This window comes from Martes martes (assembly GCF_963455335.1).
Source record: "Martes martes genome assembly, chromosome: Y".
NCBI lineage: Eukaryota > Metazoa > Chordata > Mammalia > Carnivora > Mustelidae > Martes > Martes martes.
The window spans coordinates 6,052,555-6,070,180 of NC_137907.1; positions in this window are offsets into that span (position 1 = coordinate 6,052,555).

A 17,626-nucleotide genomic window follows, 5' to 3' on the forward strand; every position below is an offset into this window, starting at 1 on the left:
ACATTTCCCCAGTTTCTGCCATTCAGGGTTCCTTTATGAAAGGGAACACTAACCAAGATAATGAAAGTAGTTTATTTTGGAGTTTTCCAAGATGATTGTTCTTTCAGGAACATTAGTTGGTAGCAAAGTGTTATTTTTATGAAAAACTTAAAAAAATACGTAACATTCTTATGTTCTGTAGCAAGACAGAAAAGGCCATAGTGTAGAATTCGGGGCACATGAAAATCCCACACGAGGTAAAGTACCAAAGACAGAGGGAAGAGCAGTGGTTGCAGGGACTGAAATGAGGGAATGAGCAGCGAGCGCTCAGTAGCCCAGGTTTCTCTGTGATGGAAATGTTCTACTAGTAAGTAGTTGTGCAACACTCTTACTGTACTTACAGGCACCTCGATGTAACATTGAAAAGGATCAGAGCAAACGTTTAAGTGATCACAATTTCTACTTTATTTATATGACCAAAATCTATGAAGCCATTATATGGGTGCATACAAAACACAAAAATTACAAAAAAGGCAAGGATGGCGAAGGGGAATCCATCCAGCCTGTTCCAGCCAGCATGAGATGCTGCTTGGGGGCTAAGGCTTGTTATTCCACTGAGACAGGTGCTGGCTTGAGCCCCTTGGGAACCCCAGGAACAGGGGCAGGACACTGCTGGACCTCCAGGTCAGGAAAAGGGGCTGACAACTCTTTCATCTCAGGAGAGTGAATTAGAGCCCTGACTACCACCTACACCGGCCCCAACAGGGCAGGTGGCCCCACTGCACTTGCTGAGGGATGAGATCCAGCAGCAGGGATGGGGTGGGCCAGCTTTGTCTCTGAAGATACAGCGGGTGACCCAGTGGGAGCTGGCCCAATTTCCTGAGGTGGTTCAGGATCTTGCAATGGAACAAGTCCTGTAGCTCCATGAAGAGAAAATATCATCACGATGATTGACTTCCCGTGTCCCTTCGAAATAAAGGAAACTTTTCCCAACACTCAATGTTGTCTGTGTCCAGGAACCAATCCCTGGTTGGTCTCCCTGACTAAAGACCATGGGGACAGGATCTGAGACTACTCCTGTCGACCCAGCTGCACTCTTTGGAGGCCTACTCAGTGTGGCCCACACAGTACCCTCCACTGGCACACATCGCTCATCCCAGCCCTTCTCTTACCCAGACCCTGGCTCTGTGGGCTCAAGCTGTTGCAGCTGGGAGAGCAAAAGCTGGACACGGTGATCCAAATCTGAGCCTGGCATATTGAGCCCCAGGTAGGCCAGCAGCATATTCAGGCTGGGGAAACCTGGGGGCTGGACAAAAACCTCTGGATATTGTCCTTGATATGTGTTCAACATAGAGGAGATGGCCCTGGGAAGAGACTATTAGGCAGAGGTATCAGAGGACAGCCCACCCTCCCAAACCAGTATCCCAGGGAACCCCAGTGGGAACCTGTGTCCCTGGACTTCCAGCTCCTGTCAGAGGCCAGTTCTAATTCTTGTCCACCTACGATCTGGCAGTCCTGCCTGAGACAAGCCTGGTCACAGATGACAGGGTGGCAAAACCCACTATGTGTGTGAGTCCTTGATTAATGGTGTTATAATATCTCTCCTTCTTAGGGGAGCAGGACACATGCCTCAGTCTGTCTCCTTGCTGAGTTGCTACTTGAATTCAACTGCATGTGCCCAGGGAGGGGTGATGTCTGTCCTCTTAATTACCCTCACTGCACATACCACTGCTCTGTGAAGAGCCATCCAAAGAGGAAACAAAGGGACTCTGTCTCTAGCTAGTCCTTAACAGGACCCTCCCAATGCCTCAAATGTTGCTACCTTTGCCATGTGCTGCCTCTTTCACTATGTGCCATGAGTGGATCTCCTTCCACTGACACTATTCTCCCACAAGGTGTGGAATGTCTGGTCCCTGAGCTCTCACTGGGTCTCCTGAGCCACCTCTGAGCACCCAGTGTCTGGGTTCCAACAGGTTGCTGAGTGCGATGGTTCCCACAGCCTCTCTTCTGTTTCCCAGGATTAGGGTAGAGTCAGGGCTGGGAGGGGACGGAAAGGGGAATGATTCTCTTAGGGGCTAAAGCTTTTCCCCAGCCCCCTCTGCTCTGTCACAGTGCCCACACCCACAGCTTCCCTGAGCCCCTTCCTTTCTCCAGAGGAAACTCTAAGACCTTCACCCTTAAGGAGGAATCACAGATGTGTGGGATAAGGGTCCAAGGTTCCCTCCAACTCAAACTCCCCTGGCTGCCCTTGGGGAGAGAGAAGGCCCTCCTTCATCAGCCAAAGCTCACTCACATATTCCGCTGATCCGGAAATGCACCCATATCTAGAGGAGGCCAGGGGGAAACTAATGAAATGTCCTGTGGATGTTACCTCTCTTAGTGTCCAGTGTCACTGCCTGACCCCTGACTAGTCTGGAGGCTTGGGGTGCTATCTGATCTGTGCAGGGTTCACAGTCAGCTCCTATAGGAATGCATGCACAGAGTGGAGATTCCTGAATGCTTGCTGAATGATAGGGCACCAACGAACCCATCACAGTTATCTGAATGAGCCTGGACCCCCTGCTCACACCCAGAGACGACTGCTCTGGTTTCACCCAGGCACAGACCACAAATAGAGTCTCAGATCTCTTTTTAAATGGCCAGACAGCTCAGATAAAGTCCACAGTGATAGTGAGGGTAAGGCAGAGGCTTCACCATGACAAGCAGGACAATGATAAATGAGTACAAGGACAGGCTTGCTAACAGACCTTTGCACAGGCCCAGGCACCCAGGTGCACTTTCATTTCAAGACCCCACTGAGTCCCTAAAATAACTCTGACCCAGTCAGAGGAGAAAACCAAGGCTAGGGAGGTTTGGAATGTTCCCAAACCTCACAATGAGGCCATGGCCAAATGCTGCTGGGCAGTTAGGCGCAGGGTGCTGACCTTGCAAACAGGAGGTCCAGAGCCTCTTGGGTGGTGGCAAAGTCTCTGTATGAGCTCAGAAATATGTTGACATAGCTGAGGATTCCTCCTAGGGGAGCAGGCTCCAGACTATTTGTTTCTTTAGCAGGTTGGCCCCATTGGTCCATAGCACATGGGTCTCTCTCCTCTTCAACGGAGAGCCATTTTTCCCCTGAGGTGAAACAGAGGAGTCATGAGACACTGCTATAGCCACCACGAGGGTTAGGGGTTGGAGCACAGACCGAACCCCCAATATCCCAGTTACCTATGTCAAGAGGTGGAACTCGTGGACCCACAGTCATAAAAACAATCAGGTGACTGGGTGGTTCCTTGCCTGAATTCTAGGAGTCATGGTTTTGGCTCAGGTCATTATCTTAATGTCCTGAGATCAAGCTCCTCTTAGGGCTGCATATTGAGGACAGAGTGTTCATGAAGATTCTGTCTCTCCCTCTGCTTATCCCCAGTCTCCCCCTATCTTTTTCCCAGTCTCCCCCTATCTTTTTCCAATGAGTCAATCAACCAATGAATTAATAAATCTTTAATGAAAAGAAAAAAAATGTTCTTGGCTTCCATACAAAGAAGTGAATTAAGTGAAGCCTGAACTTGATAGTATCTCAGGTCAGATTGTGAGCTGAGTATTGATAGCACCTCCCTGCCTGAACGGCGCTGATCCTGTGATTTCTGATAACATATCCCATTGTTGAGATGAGAGCACAGAGACATTTTCTTAGGTGAGACAGCTCAGGGATGTTAGGGCATGTAGGATGTTTAGTGCAGCAATGGGAGTCAGCAACAGAAGCAAATCCCATCAAAGTCTTGCATCACTGAAGGGCTCAATGTCAGTGATAAATGACTGGCCTTCTGCAATGTTGTGCAGCACAATGAGATCCCTTCTCCTGACCCTGGAGGGGCCCCAGGGATGTGTTCCCTCACAACCAAAAGGCAGAGCAGGAGTCATAGTACCATGGGCCCCCTGTTCCTTCGGGTAAAGTCTCCCAAATTATCATGATACTGTGCAAGACTTGGAGAACTTGGGGAAGGACTGTCAAGACAATGGGAACACCTGGCATCACAACTTAGGAAAATGCATAACAGAGGGCAAAAGGATTCTCGTTGAATGAGATGAATGAGGTGAGAAAGCATTTAGAGTCCGTTCTCTGATATTCCTACAACTATGTGGACAGTGACACTGCATTTCGCCAAGACAGGGACAGAGCCATGGAGGCAAGTTTGGGGAGGCGATGGGGATGCAGATTGATGTGGGTTCAGGACTATAGGACGGAGCCCAGGGCAGTACTAGGCTGGCTCTGGCACTTGGGACACATTTTTTTTTTTTTTTTTTTGCTTTGGGACCCTGAGGGTTGGTTCTCCCCAGCACCTGCACTCACCCTGGGCCGGCGCTGGACTCTGTTGGCAGTGTGGGGCAGCTTCTTGTCCTTCAAGGTGGTAGAGCAGAGGTTCTCGTCATTCATCTCCTGCCCCATCTCCTGTGTGGAGCTCTATAAAGACAGTGCCCAGACGCCAGGCAGGAGGTCTCAGTGCCCTGTCTGGCTCCCTTCGCTGGTTCTCAGACACAGGACACTCCCTTCCAGATGTACCACTCCCCAGTATGCACACATCTTCACCAAGGATAGAAATGTGACACAGCTTCAGGGCCTTGGATGTGCTCTGGCACAGGTAAGACACCCCTCACAATCGTCTTTCCATCCTGCCCACCATGACGTTGTGGTGAACATAAAGGGATCACCAGGGTTTCCACTGTCCTGAAACCTCCTCCAGCCAGTGACAGAAACCCCCACATATCCCTCTTTACCTGAAAATCAAGAGGAGGGGTTGGGGCTGCCCTGGGATGGCTCAGAGGGGTGTCTTGGCCTGGCCTAGGCTTCCTTGTATGACCTTATGGAACCTCCTGCCAAATGCCCTGAGGCACTGGGGTGAAGTTTGAGCTAATGTCTGCAGCAAGAGAAAAAGTGATTCCCCTGGGCTTTCTGGAAACCAGAGACCCGGGAAGTAGGCACGGAGCAAGAGAACATCTTTCCATATCAGATGTCTCCAGCCAAGTATCTGGTACCGGACTACACTAGAATGTGGGTGCCTGGTTGCGGGGTTCCAAATTCTGTTGGGGCCTGTGGTCAAGAAAGTGACTTCACTGCCTGAGATCACCTACCCATGTCCATCCCGGATATTATCACCTACACAGACAGTGATCAGGACTGCCATGTACTCATCCCCTTTCTGCATGTGAGACCACATCTGTACACAGGGACTCCAACACACCCCTTTCTAAAGACCCCCAAGGAAGGGCTGAGTGGAGCCAGGACCCCACCTGGATTCAGACACATCTCTCTACTCTTACCTTGACCCTGGATATGCCATTATACATGTCAGGGGTGGTCTGTGTCTTGCCTGTTCAATACGGTTGGTTCTAGCATGGGCTACCTAAAGATTTCCATGGGCATATGTAGAATAATATCTATGTTATAGGAGGAGTAGTGTCACAGGTAGGAAATATGTCCAAGCACCTTTTCCTCCCCTTCTCACTTTCTCTGAGCCTGCTACTCGTCAGATCCCACCCTACAGTTCCTAATGATGTGTGTGTGTGTGTGTGTGTGTGTGTGTGTCTGTGTGTCTGTGTGTCTGTGTTTGTGTGTACAGTCACTCCTCTGGGCACACATCTGTTCATCAGTGTTCACATTCTAGAGTCCCAGATGAGGATAGCCCCTCTTCATAGGCGTGGGCCATAATTTCTCAAGACCTTAGGCTTTCTAATTTTCAAAGCAAACCATAAAGAGGGAATCAGAGCCTTGAGGCTTCATGGGCGGAATCCACTCTTACCACTGGAGACTGCATATCTTGTGCTGAGATGTATTAATTCCTTTCCAATGGGTCTGATGTGGATATGGGTCAACTCAGTAGGTTGCCATGACCTGGGCTCCCCCTTAGACAAGAATTTCCTGGAATGCCTCCTGTCTATGATATCAATGCTCACTCTCACCCTGAAACCATCTCCATGTCTGTAGCCCCTGCCTTCAACACAACTTTTCTCCAGAGCCCTCCAGTGAATGGCCCGAACGTTGGGGACACTCCCAAAGAGCTGGATTCATGCCTGGTTCAGCCTTATACAAGTCTGTCATTCTGGGCAAGGCACTGACCCTACAAGGGTTGTCATCTTCTCCTCCAAGTGGTTCCCTGAAATCTCATATATTGTTTAAAAAACTTGATCTAACCCAGTCCCTTAGAGTGTGGTCATGACTTAGTGACTCTTTCCATTCCACAGAACATGGCCCTATGATCCAAAAACCCTGTCTGAGATTTAGTTCTAAAAGCTCATTGCCCATCTCTGTGCTGCCTCTGACCCGTGTTCTCTCTCAGATCCTAACCCTGGAATTCAAGCCCCTATGTTGAACCTTGACACACACATGGGAAGGTGATGTAGCAATGAGGGCCAACAACAGACAGAAGAACTCAGGCCTTTTGAGATGGACAGAATCCTGCTCACACCCGACATGAGCTCAGGTTATCAGTGAAGCAGGTCCTGCCTTGGTGTTTTCAACAGCCCCAAAGTACTGAGGGGCTCTGGCAATATCCCCTAGCTGAGCATTGCTAGATTGCTGAACTTAAAGTCTCCTCTGAGACTCTGAGACAGTGTTTGCTGGTTAAGCCCCCGACTGTGGGGTAATGTGGTCAAACAGCACTAGGAGCAGGTACTGGTACTGTCCACCAGCCCCAGGCCATGGTCCTTCTCCCTTTCCTCTGCTTCAGCATCCTCCTTTCTAGCACCCTGGGCTCCTTTCTAACCCCCACTCTGGGAACATCATATTCTGCTTCCAATCCTCTGCACCATGGTACCCTCTTCCGGGCTAAATACAGTGGGATTTGTGCAGGGCTGCCTTCTTCTCTTCCTGCCACAGGAATTCTCAATGTCATCTCAGCATAGCCTTGTTGGATACCTCCCCTGGTGGAGTTCAGGACCCAGCTTAGTCCATTACTCTTCTCTCATGGAGAAAATTCTCCTTTCATTCATCTTTTCAGTCATGTTTGTCCATCTGCCCCTCTAAACCCTGAGCTCCAAGAGGAAGAAACTGTTTGCCTGATAAGGACTGGCACCACCTGAGGGCTCAGGGCCCAGAGTCTGAATGAACGGGAGAGAGAATCCAGCCCACCACCAACCAGCTCTATTGGCCAGGCCCAATTGATTTAGGTCATGTGCAAGTCCTGTTGTTTTCTTTTGTTTCTTACATCAACTCTGTATTCTATGTGGAGCTCAAACTCATGACCCTGAGATCAAGTACCTTGTGCCCTATTGACTGAGGAAGCCAAGTGCTTTTTGGTCATTTTTTTCTAGCTTCTAGGCTGATAATTATCTAAGTTTATTTGCTGATTTCAAAATGTTCTAGTTACATTCCCTTATGCTGATTTACTGCCCGAATTATGCTGTCATGTTGCCATAGATTTCTTCACATGACAGTGCTGAGTGGATCTTCATTGGATACTGAGCTCCCTCATGTGGTCTTTCAAGAGCCCAGAGTCCCTTCACCATGGGCCTCGTCACTCTCTTGATTGTCAAGCACATCTGACGCCATCAGTACAAGGGGCATGTCCCTGAATTAAAGTGTTCAAGTGGTGATCCTTGTAGGAATCAGACAGAAAGAAACAGATTTGTGGCACAGATGTACTTATCACTTGAATGACAAGAGTCAAATAATTGGAAATGGCTCAGTTGTTCAATGATGGGTCTTTGAGTGCTGTCACAGAGAATTCCCAAGAGGACAGCAGCGACAGTGCTTGTCCACTGTGGGGACATCAGATTGAAGAAGAGCCCAGCCCAAAAACACTCACTACCATCCATCCACAGCATAACACACACACACACAAACACCCCTCCCCCCCACAAACACGCATACGGAGGGAAAATCATTGAAATTGGGACGAAATCCATTACAGGCTATTATTTCTTGGAGTAGGAACTTATCTTCTTTTTGTCATATTTAAGTCATTATTTTACTACATAAACACCTTCTGGCTTAAAACTAAAGAACTATTTACTCTATTACCTGACTTCTTTTTTTTTAAAGATTTTATTTATTTATTTGACAGACAGAGATCACAAGTAGGGAGAGAGGTGGGCAGAGAGAGAGGAAGGGAAGCAGGCTCCCTGCTGAACAGAGAGCCCGATGCAGGGCTCGATCCCAGGACCCTGGGATCATGACCTGAGCCGAAGGCAGAGGCTTTAACCCACTGAGACACCCAAGTGCTCCTATTACCTGACTTCTTAATAATAGACAAGAAGATTTAAGATGTGATTTTAATATTTTTTATGAATTACCCAGTAGAATAATTTAAACATGGCCTACGCAGGATAATAAAAGAATTTAAAGGTGTCTCATGGACCTAGAATTCCCCCCCGTTTCTGCCATTCAAGATATCCTTATGAAAGGGAACAATATCCCAGATAATGAGAGTAGCTTATTTTGGGGCTTCCCATGATGATAGTTCTTTCAGGAACATTGGTTTGTAATAAAATGTTACTTTTATAAAACAATGAAAAAACTATTTATCTTTCTTATATTCTATAGCCAGACAGAGAAGGCCATATTGTAGGATTCAAGTCACATGAAAATCCCAGGTGAGGTATAGTACCAGAGACAGAGAGAAGCGCAGTGGTTGCAGGGACTGGGGTGCAATAATGAGCAGTGAGTGATACATAGCCCAGGTTTCTCTGTGATGGAAATGTTCTACAAGTAATTAGTTGTGCAACACTCTTAAAGTACTAATGGCACCTCCGTATACCATTGAAAAGGAGCAGAGTAAAATAAAATGACAGGACCCATCCATATGTGGTCTACAAGAGACCCATTTTGAACCTAAGGATACCTCCAGACTGAAAGTGAAGGAATGGCGATGCATCTTTCATGCCAATGGGGCTCAAAAGAAGGCTGGGATAGCAATTCTCCTATCAGATAAATTATATTGAAAACTAAATACTGTAGTCAGAGATACGGAAGGACACTACATCATTCTTAAAGTGTCCATCCACCAAGAAGATCTAAAAATTGTAAATATTTATGCCCCCAATATGGGAGCAGCCAACTGTATAAGACAACTGTTAATCAAGATAAAGAGTCATACTGATATGAATACATTAATAGCAGAGATCTTACATCGCCACTCTCAGTAATAGAAAGATCATCCAAGCAGAAGATCACTAAAGAAACAAGAGCATTGAATGACACATTGGACCAGATGGATCTCATAGATATATACAGAACATTCCACCCTCAAACAACAGAATACTCATTCCTCTCGAGTGCACATGGAACCTTCTTCAGAATAGACCATATAATGGGTCACAAATCAGGGCTCAACCAATACCAAAAGATTGAGATTATTCTCTGCATATTCTCAGATCACATTGCTTTCAAACTGGGGAAACACAAAGGAAACACAAGGAAAAGGTTGGAAGGAATTCAAACACCTGGAAGCTAAAGACCACCTTGCTTAAGAATGCTTGGATCAACCAGGAGATCAAAGAGGAACTTAAACAATTCATGGAAACCAATGAGAATGAAGACACTTTGGTCCAAAACCTATGGGATACAGCAAAGGCAGTTCTAAGGGGGAAATACATAGCCATTCAAGCCTCCCTCAAAAAAAATGGAAAAATCCAGAATACACCAGCTGTCTCTACATCTTAAAGAACTGGAGAATCAACAACAAATTAATCCAACTCCACACACAAGAAGGGAAATAATCAAGATTAGAGCAGAGATCAATGAGATAGAAAGTAGAGATACAGTAGAATTCATCAATGAAACTAGAAGCTGGTTTATTTAAAGAATCAATAAGGTCAATAAACCATCAGGCAAACTAATCCAAAAGAAATGAGAGAAGGCCTAAATTAATAAAATTATGAATGAAAAGGGAGAGATCACAACTAACACCAAGGAAATAGAAACAATCATCAGAAATTATTATAAACCATTATATGCCAATAAGTTAAGCAACCTAGATTAAATGGATACATTCCTGGAAAACTATAAACTTCCAAAATTAAACCAGGAAGAAATTGACAACCTGAATAGACTGATATCTAGTAATGAGATTGAAGCAGTTATCAAAAACCTCCCAAAAAAACAAGAGCCCAGGACCTGAAAAATTCCCTGGGTGGTGCCAGAAATCCTTCACTGCAGTAACATCCAGAGGACAGATGGTCCTGTCTACTCAGGAAAATCTAAACAGAAGTTCTACCCTGCACTCAGTGGTCTCTGCCATTCACAACACTTACACATAATGGCCTCCAAATGACCAGTACTGACGCATAAGAAGGAACATCTTCATGCCCCTATTCAGCAGGAAGAAGATACAGACGATGAGACCATCCTATTTGAAGAACTTTAATGACTGAAGGGTCTAAACTGTTCAGGAGGACATGAGGAGGGTGGAGAAGGCTAGCTTAGGACAAAGCAGAAGTTGGCACGCCACACCTCCCCTCCACAACATGTGATATGGGTGACATTCCTCAGGCACTCTGGCTGCCCTAAAGCCAAGGAAAGGAAAAAAAAAAACAGATTCTTCACAAATACAGATCAAAACACTGCAAGACCTGAGTCTCCCTCCGTTTCCAAATGTCCTAGTGATTGACAAGGAAGAGGCTTGCTTGTCAATAGGCTAGCTAACTTCCAGAGACCCGTAACTCCATTTCCTGAAGCCCTAAGATCCCCCTCCCCTCCATAACACTGAGGGAGGCTGAAGCAGAAGGAAATGTCAATAAAACGGAATTTCTTCCCACACCTGAAGTCCCTTGAGAAGGACCTGTGAGAGGAAGAATCTAACATTCCTCCAGGAAGCTCCCCACCATCTTTCTATTAATGCCTTCCTAGAAGGAAAAGTCACCTTCACTTGACAAGAGCAAAGCCTCCTGTATCCTGTGTGTCCTCTGTCCACCTGCAACGTCCTTGCAAAACCTCCCTTCTTCCTGACCTCCCCCAACGCCATCCTAGGGAGTCAGCCTGCCATCACGACCACAGCATAGCAACCCTTTCTACACAGGGTCATGTCCCTGTGCTTTAATAAAAATCACCTTTTGCCAGTAAAGCTCTCTCAAGACTTCTTTCTTGACCATCGGCCTTGAACTCTAACGTCTTTCCTACATCAGTCCTGTCTCTTGTAAGGGCTCCTGTGGAAACAACCCTGCAACACGGTCCCATTTCTGTCAACTCTTCTGACTCCATCCACCTAACCCACTGCACATCCTGTGTTCTCTGACGACAGGACACTTCTGTGGTTCTTGGGCTGAAACCATCACATGGCACCTCTTTCAGTCCTCGACTTTGTTGAGTTTGCCCATCTGAAACTCCCCAGCATCCCATCCTCACTTTCTTTTTCTCACATGTTTATCTGGTCAATAGGTTCTAATCATCTAATCTAATCTAATCTAGTCACCTAATCTAATCTAATCTAATCAACCGGTTCTCATCTATAACAGGTTTCTGTTCCTGAGTAGATGACTCCCTTGCTTTCCTTTGTCATCAAGCTCAAATCTTAACTCTCAGACGATTGTCTTACAACTGCACCTCCACCCTGCTGGGAGCCCCACACCCCCACTACCAATCCCCTGCCCCTCGCCCTCACTGCCCCCTTACCGCCACCCTGCTTCTGATCTGCTGCCGCTGCCCCCTGCTGTTCCCGCCCACCCCTCCCTGCAGCTACCACCTAGCCGCTACCCCTGCCCCCGACTCTGGAGCCTTCTCGATTCCCTACTCCTGTTGCCGGGCTGCTGCCGCCCCACGAGTCCAACTCCACCTTCCCCGCACTGGTACCACCAGGCTGCCCCCACAACATGAGCTGCTCCCACCGGGCTGCACCCCCGTCCAGGGCACCCCCACTTAAAACCACCATTGCCTCTCCGCTGCTACCCTGGGTCCCCGCTGCTGCTGCTATCAGTGGTCCCGCCCTGTAGACATGCACCAAGGCCAGCAAAGCCAGTCCCTTGCTTCGCTGCCCGACTCACCATGCCATGACATGGACATCCCGCTTATACCCAGCTAGTCCTGCCCACCCCCAAGGACACTACCGCCTAGCTTCTCCCCCACCCCACTCCGATGCCTCCTGGCTGCCAAGCGTGTGAGTTCCAGCACGTCCATCACCCCTCGCACTGCTACCAGCTTGCTGCCCCCCCAAAATGTACCCCTGCCACCCTGTTGTGCCCCTCACACTGCCCACATTACCTCAGCTGCCGCAGCTCCGCAGCTCCGCGGCTGCCCTGTATCCCCGCACCCTTGACGTGCACAACGGGCCCGTCCACCACGCCCTCCTAACTGCTGCTGCCCCGCCCCCTTGACGTGCACAATGGGCCCGCCCACCACGCCCACCTAACTGTCATTGCCCTGCCCCTTGACGTGAACAATGGGCCCGCCCACCACGCCTCCCTAACTGCCGCTGCCCCGCCCCCTTGACGTGCACAATGGGCCCGCCCACCACGTCCCCCTAACTGCCGCTGCCCCGCCCCCTTGACGTGCACATGGGCCCGCCCACCACGCCCTCCTAACCATTGATGCCCCGCCCCCTTGACGTGCACAATGGGCCCGCCCACCACCCCCGCCCCGTTGCTGCGCTGCTACTGCTGAGCCGCTGGCTCCGGGCTGGTCCCACCCCCACTCTGGCTGATGCTGCCTCAATTCCTCCCGCCCCCCACAGTCGCCACACAGCTGCCTCACTTGGCTGTCACAGAGCTCCCCCACCATGGCCCGCCACTGCCACTGCCACCCCACTGCACCTCCCCAACACCGCTGCGACTGCGACCCAGTGACATTGCTTCCCACTGCCCCGCCCTGTTGCCCCCGCTGCCTCACTGCACCCCCCTGGTTTCTGCCACCCCTCCCCGCTGTGCTTCCCACCCCGCCACCGTCGCGTCCCCCATGCAGACCCTCCTTACCACCCTACCGCTGCCCAGGGGCTGCCTGGCTGCTCTGACGTCACTGGCGCGCCCTGGACGTATACAGTGGGAGACAGGCCCTAAGAGAATTTCTGCATAGGGACTGGCGGCAGGTGTGTTCTGGAAGTGGGTTGGAGGTATAGACACGGGGGTAAATCCCAAGAAGGAAAATGTCAGCATAATTATGTTAAGTGTTAAAATAGCCTAAAAAGCTAAATGTAAAGTGCTTTCAATGTCTCCTTCTTTTCCATACAGTGACTTTATTCCTCATATTGTGCACCTCAAAATAATACAATCTCACGTTAACTAACTGGAATGAAAATAAAAACTAAAAAAAGATAAATAAAAATCTTTTAACATCATGCATCAATTGACATACAGACATTAAGGAAAGAGTTTGCATAATAAAATGTTTATATGGGTCTAGGGCAAAAGGATTCTCGATGAATGGGATGAGAAAACATTTAGAGTCCCTTTTCTGATATTCCTACAACTATGTGGACAGTGACTCTAGATTTGGCCAAGACAGGGACAGAGCCATGGAGGCAAGTTTGGGGAGACGATGGGGATGCAGATTGATGTGGGTTCAGGACTTTAGGAGGGAGCCCAGGGCAATAGTAGGCTGGCTCTAGCACTTGGGACACATTATTTTTTTTGCTTTGGGACCCTGAGGGTTGGTTCTCCCCAGCACCTGCACTCACCCTGGACCAGGGCTGGACTATGTTGGCAGTGTGGGGCACCTTTTTGTCCTTCAAGGTGGTAGAGCAGAGGTCCTTGTCATTCAGTTCCTGCCCCATCTCCTGTGTGGAGCTCTATAAAGACAGTGCCCAGACGACAGGTAGGAGGTCTCAGTGCCCTGTCTGGCTCCCTTTGCTGGTTCTCAGAAACAGGACACTCCCTTCCAGATGGAACACTCCCCAGTTTGCACACATCTTCACCAAGGATAGAAACGTGACACAGCTTCAGGGCCTTGGATGTGCTCTGGCACAGGTAAGACACCCCTCACAATCGTCTTTCCATCCTGCCCACCATGACGTTGGGGTGAACATAAAGGGATCACCAGGGTTTCCACTGTCCTGAAACCTCCTCCAGCCAGTGACAGAAACCCCCACATATCCCTCTTTACCTGAAAATCAAGAGGAGGGGATGGGGCTGCCCTACGATGGCTCAGAGGGGTGTCTTGGCCTGGCCTAGGCTCCTTTGTATTACCTTATGGAACCTCCTGCCAAATGCCCTGAGGCACTGGGGTGAAGTTTGAGCTAATGTCTGCAGCAAGAGAAAAAGTGATTCCCCTGGGCTTCCTGGAAGCCAGAGACCCAGGAAGTAGGCACGAAGCAAGAGAACATCTTTCCATATCAGATGTCTCCAGCCAAGTGTCTGGTACTGGACTACACTAGAATGTGGGTGCCTGGTTGCGGGGTTCCAAATTCTGTTGGGGTCTGTGGTCAAGGAAGTGACTTCACTGCCTGAGATCACCTACCCATGTTCATCTTGGATATTATCACCTACACAGACAGTGATCAGGACTGCCATCTACTCATCCCCTTTCTGCATGCGAGACCACATCTATACACAGGGTCACCAAAATACCCCTCTCCACAGACCCGCAAGGTAGGGCTGAGTGGAGCCAGGACCCCACCTGGATTCAGACACATCTCTCTACTCTTACCTTGACCCTGGATATGCCATTATACCTGTCAGGCGTGGTCTGTGTCCTGTCTGTTCAATACGGGTGATTCTAGCATGGGCTATCTCCAGATTTCCACGGGCATATGTAGAATAATATCTATGTTATGGGAGGAGTGGTGTCACAGGTAGGAAATAACTCCAAGCACCTTTTCCTCCTCTTCTCACTTTCTCTGAGCCTGCTACTTGTCATATCCCACCCTACAGTCCTTAATGGGTTGAGTGTGTGTGTGTGTGTGTGTGTGTGTATACAGTCACTCCTCTGGGCACTCATCTGTTCATCAGTGCTCACATTCTGGCGTCCCAGATGATGATAGACCCTCTACAGAGGGGTGGGCCATTATTTCTCAAGATCTTAGGCTTTCTAATTTTCAAAGCAAACCCTAAAGAGGGAATTGGAACCTTGAGGTTTGAAGGACAGAATCCACCCTTACCACTAGAGACTGCACATCCAGTGCTGAGACCTATCACCTCCTTTCCAATGGGCATCATGTGGATAGGGGTCCACGCAGTGGATTGTCATTAGCTGGGCTCCCCCTCAGACAAGAACTTCCTGGAATGCCTCCTGTCTATGGTATCAATGCTCCCTTTCACCCTGAAGCCATCTCCATGTCTGTAGCCCCTGCCTTCAACACGACTTTTCTCCAGAGCCCTCCAGTGAATGGCTAGGTACATCCAGGGCCTGAACCTTGAGGACACTCACAAAGAGCTGGATTCATGCCTTGTTCAGCCTTCTTACAAGTCTGTCATTCTGCGCACGGCACTGACCCTACAGGGGTCTTCACATTTTCCTCCCAGTGGTTCCCTGAAATCTCATATATTGTTTAAACAACTTTGTGTATCCCTGTCCCTTGGAGTATGGTCTGTACTTAGTGATTCCTTCCATTCCACAGAACATAGCCCCATGACCCAAAAGCCCCCGTCTGAGATTTAATTCTAAAAGCTCATTGCCCATCTCTGTGCTGCCTCTGACCCGTGTTCTCTCTCAGATCCTGACCCTGGAATTCAAGCCCCTATGTTGAACTTTGACACACACATGGGCAGGTGACGTAGCAATTAGGGCCAACAACAGCCAGAAGAACTCCGGCCTTTTGAGATGGACAGAAACCTGCCAACACCCAAAGTGAGCTCAGGTTATCAGTGAAGCAGGACATGCCTTGGTGTTGTCAACAGCCCCAAAGTGCTGAGAGGCTCTGGCAATAGCCCCTGGCTGAGCACTGCTAGATTGTTGAACTTAATGTCTCCTCTGAGACTGTGAGACAGTGTTTGCTGGTTAAGCCCCTGACTGTGGGGTAATGTGGTCAAACAGCACTAGGAGCAGGGTACTGTCCACCTGCCCCAGGCCATGGTCCTCCTCCCTTTCCTCTGCTCCCCTCTTCAGCATCCTCCTTTCTAGCACCCTGGCCTCCTATCTAACCCCCACTCTGGGAACATCATGTTCTGCTTCCAGTGCTCTGCACCATGGTACCCTCTTCCGGGCTAAATACAGTGGGATTTGTGCAGGGCGTGCTTCTTCTTTTCCTGCCACAGGAATTCTCAATGTCATCTCAGCATAGCCTTGTTGGATACCTCCACTGGTGGAGTTCAGGACCCAGTTTAGTCCCTTACTCTTGTCTCATGGATCAAATGCTCCTTTCATTCATCTTGTCAGTCATGTTTGTCCATCTGCCCTTCTAAACCCTGAGCTCCAAGAGGGAGAAACTGTTCACCTGATAAGGACTTGGACCACATGAGTGCTCAGGGCCCAGTGGCTGAATGAACAGGAGAGAGGATCCAGCCCACCACCGACCAGCTCTATTGTCCAGGCCCAATTGATTTAGGTCATGTGCAAGCCCTGTTGTTTTCTTTTGTTTCCTACATCAACTCTGTGTTCCATGTGGAGCTCAAACTCATGACCCTGAGATCAAGTACCTCGTGCCCTACTGACTGAGGAAACCAAGTGCTTCTTTGGTCATTTTCTCTATGTTCTAGGCTGATAACTATGGATGTTTGTTTGCTGGTTTCAAAATGTTCTAGTTATATTCCCTTATGCTGATTTACCAAATAACTGCCCAAATTACGCTGTCATGTTGCCATAGATTTCTTCACATGACAGTGCAGAGTGCATCTTCAGATTAGATACTGAGCTCCTTCATGTGGTCTTTCAGGAGCCCATAGTCCCTCCACCAAGGGCCTCATCACTCCTTTGATTGTCACGCACTTCTGACGTCATCGGCACAAGGGGAATGTCCCTGAACTAAAGGTGTTCAGGTGGTGAAACTTGTAGGAATAAGACAGAAAGAGATTTATGGCACAGGCATACTTATCACTTGAATGATGAGAGTCAAATAATTGGAAATGGCTCAGTTGTTCCATGATGGGTCTTTGAGTGCTGTCACTGAGAATGCCCAAGAGGACAGCAGCGACAGTGCCTGTCCACTGTGGGGGACACCAGGTAGAAGAAGAGCCCAGCCCAAAAGCTCAGTACCTTCCCCCTACAGCGTAACACACACACACACACACACACACACACACACAAACTCACATACACACACACTCACACACACACACGCTCACGCACAACCCAGAGGGAAAATCATTGAAATTGGGACAAAATCCATTACAGATGATTATTTCTGGGAGAAGGAACTTGTCTTCTTTTTGCCATATTTAAGTCATTATTTTACTACATAAACGCCTTCTGGCTTAAAACTAAAGAACTATTTACTCTATTACCTGGCTTGATAGTAATAAATGGGAAGATTAAAGATGTGATTTTAATATTTTTTTATAAATTGCCCACAAGAATAATTTAAACTTGGTCTATGCAGGATAATGAAAGAATTTAAAGGTGTCTCATGGATCCAGATTTTTCCCCTGTTTCTGCTATTCAAATAATCCTTATGAAAGGAAACACTACCCCAGATAATGAGAGTAGCTTAATTTGGGGCTTCCCATGATGGTAGTTCTTTCAGGATCATTCGTTTGTAATAAAATATTACTTTTATACAACAATGAAAAAATTATGTATCTTTCTTATATTCTATAGCCAGACAGAGAAGGCCATATTGTAGGATTCAAGTCACATGAAAATCCCAGATGAGGT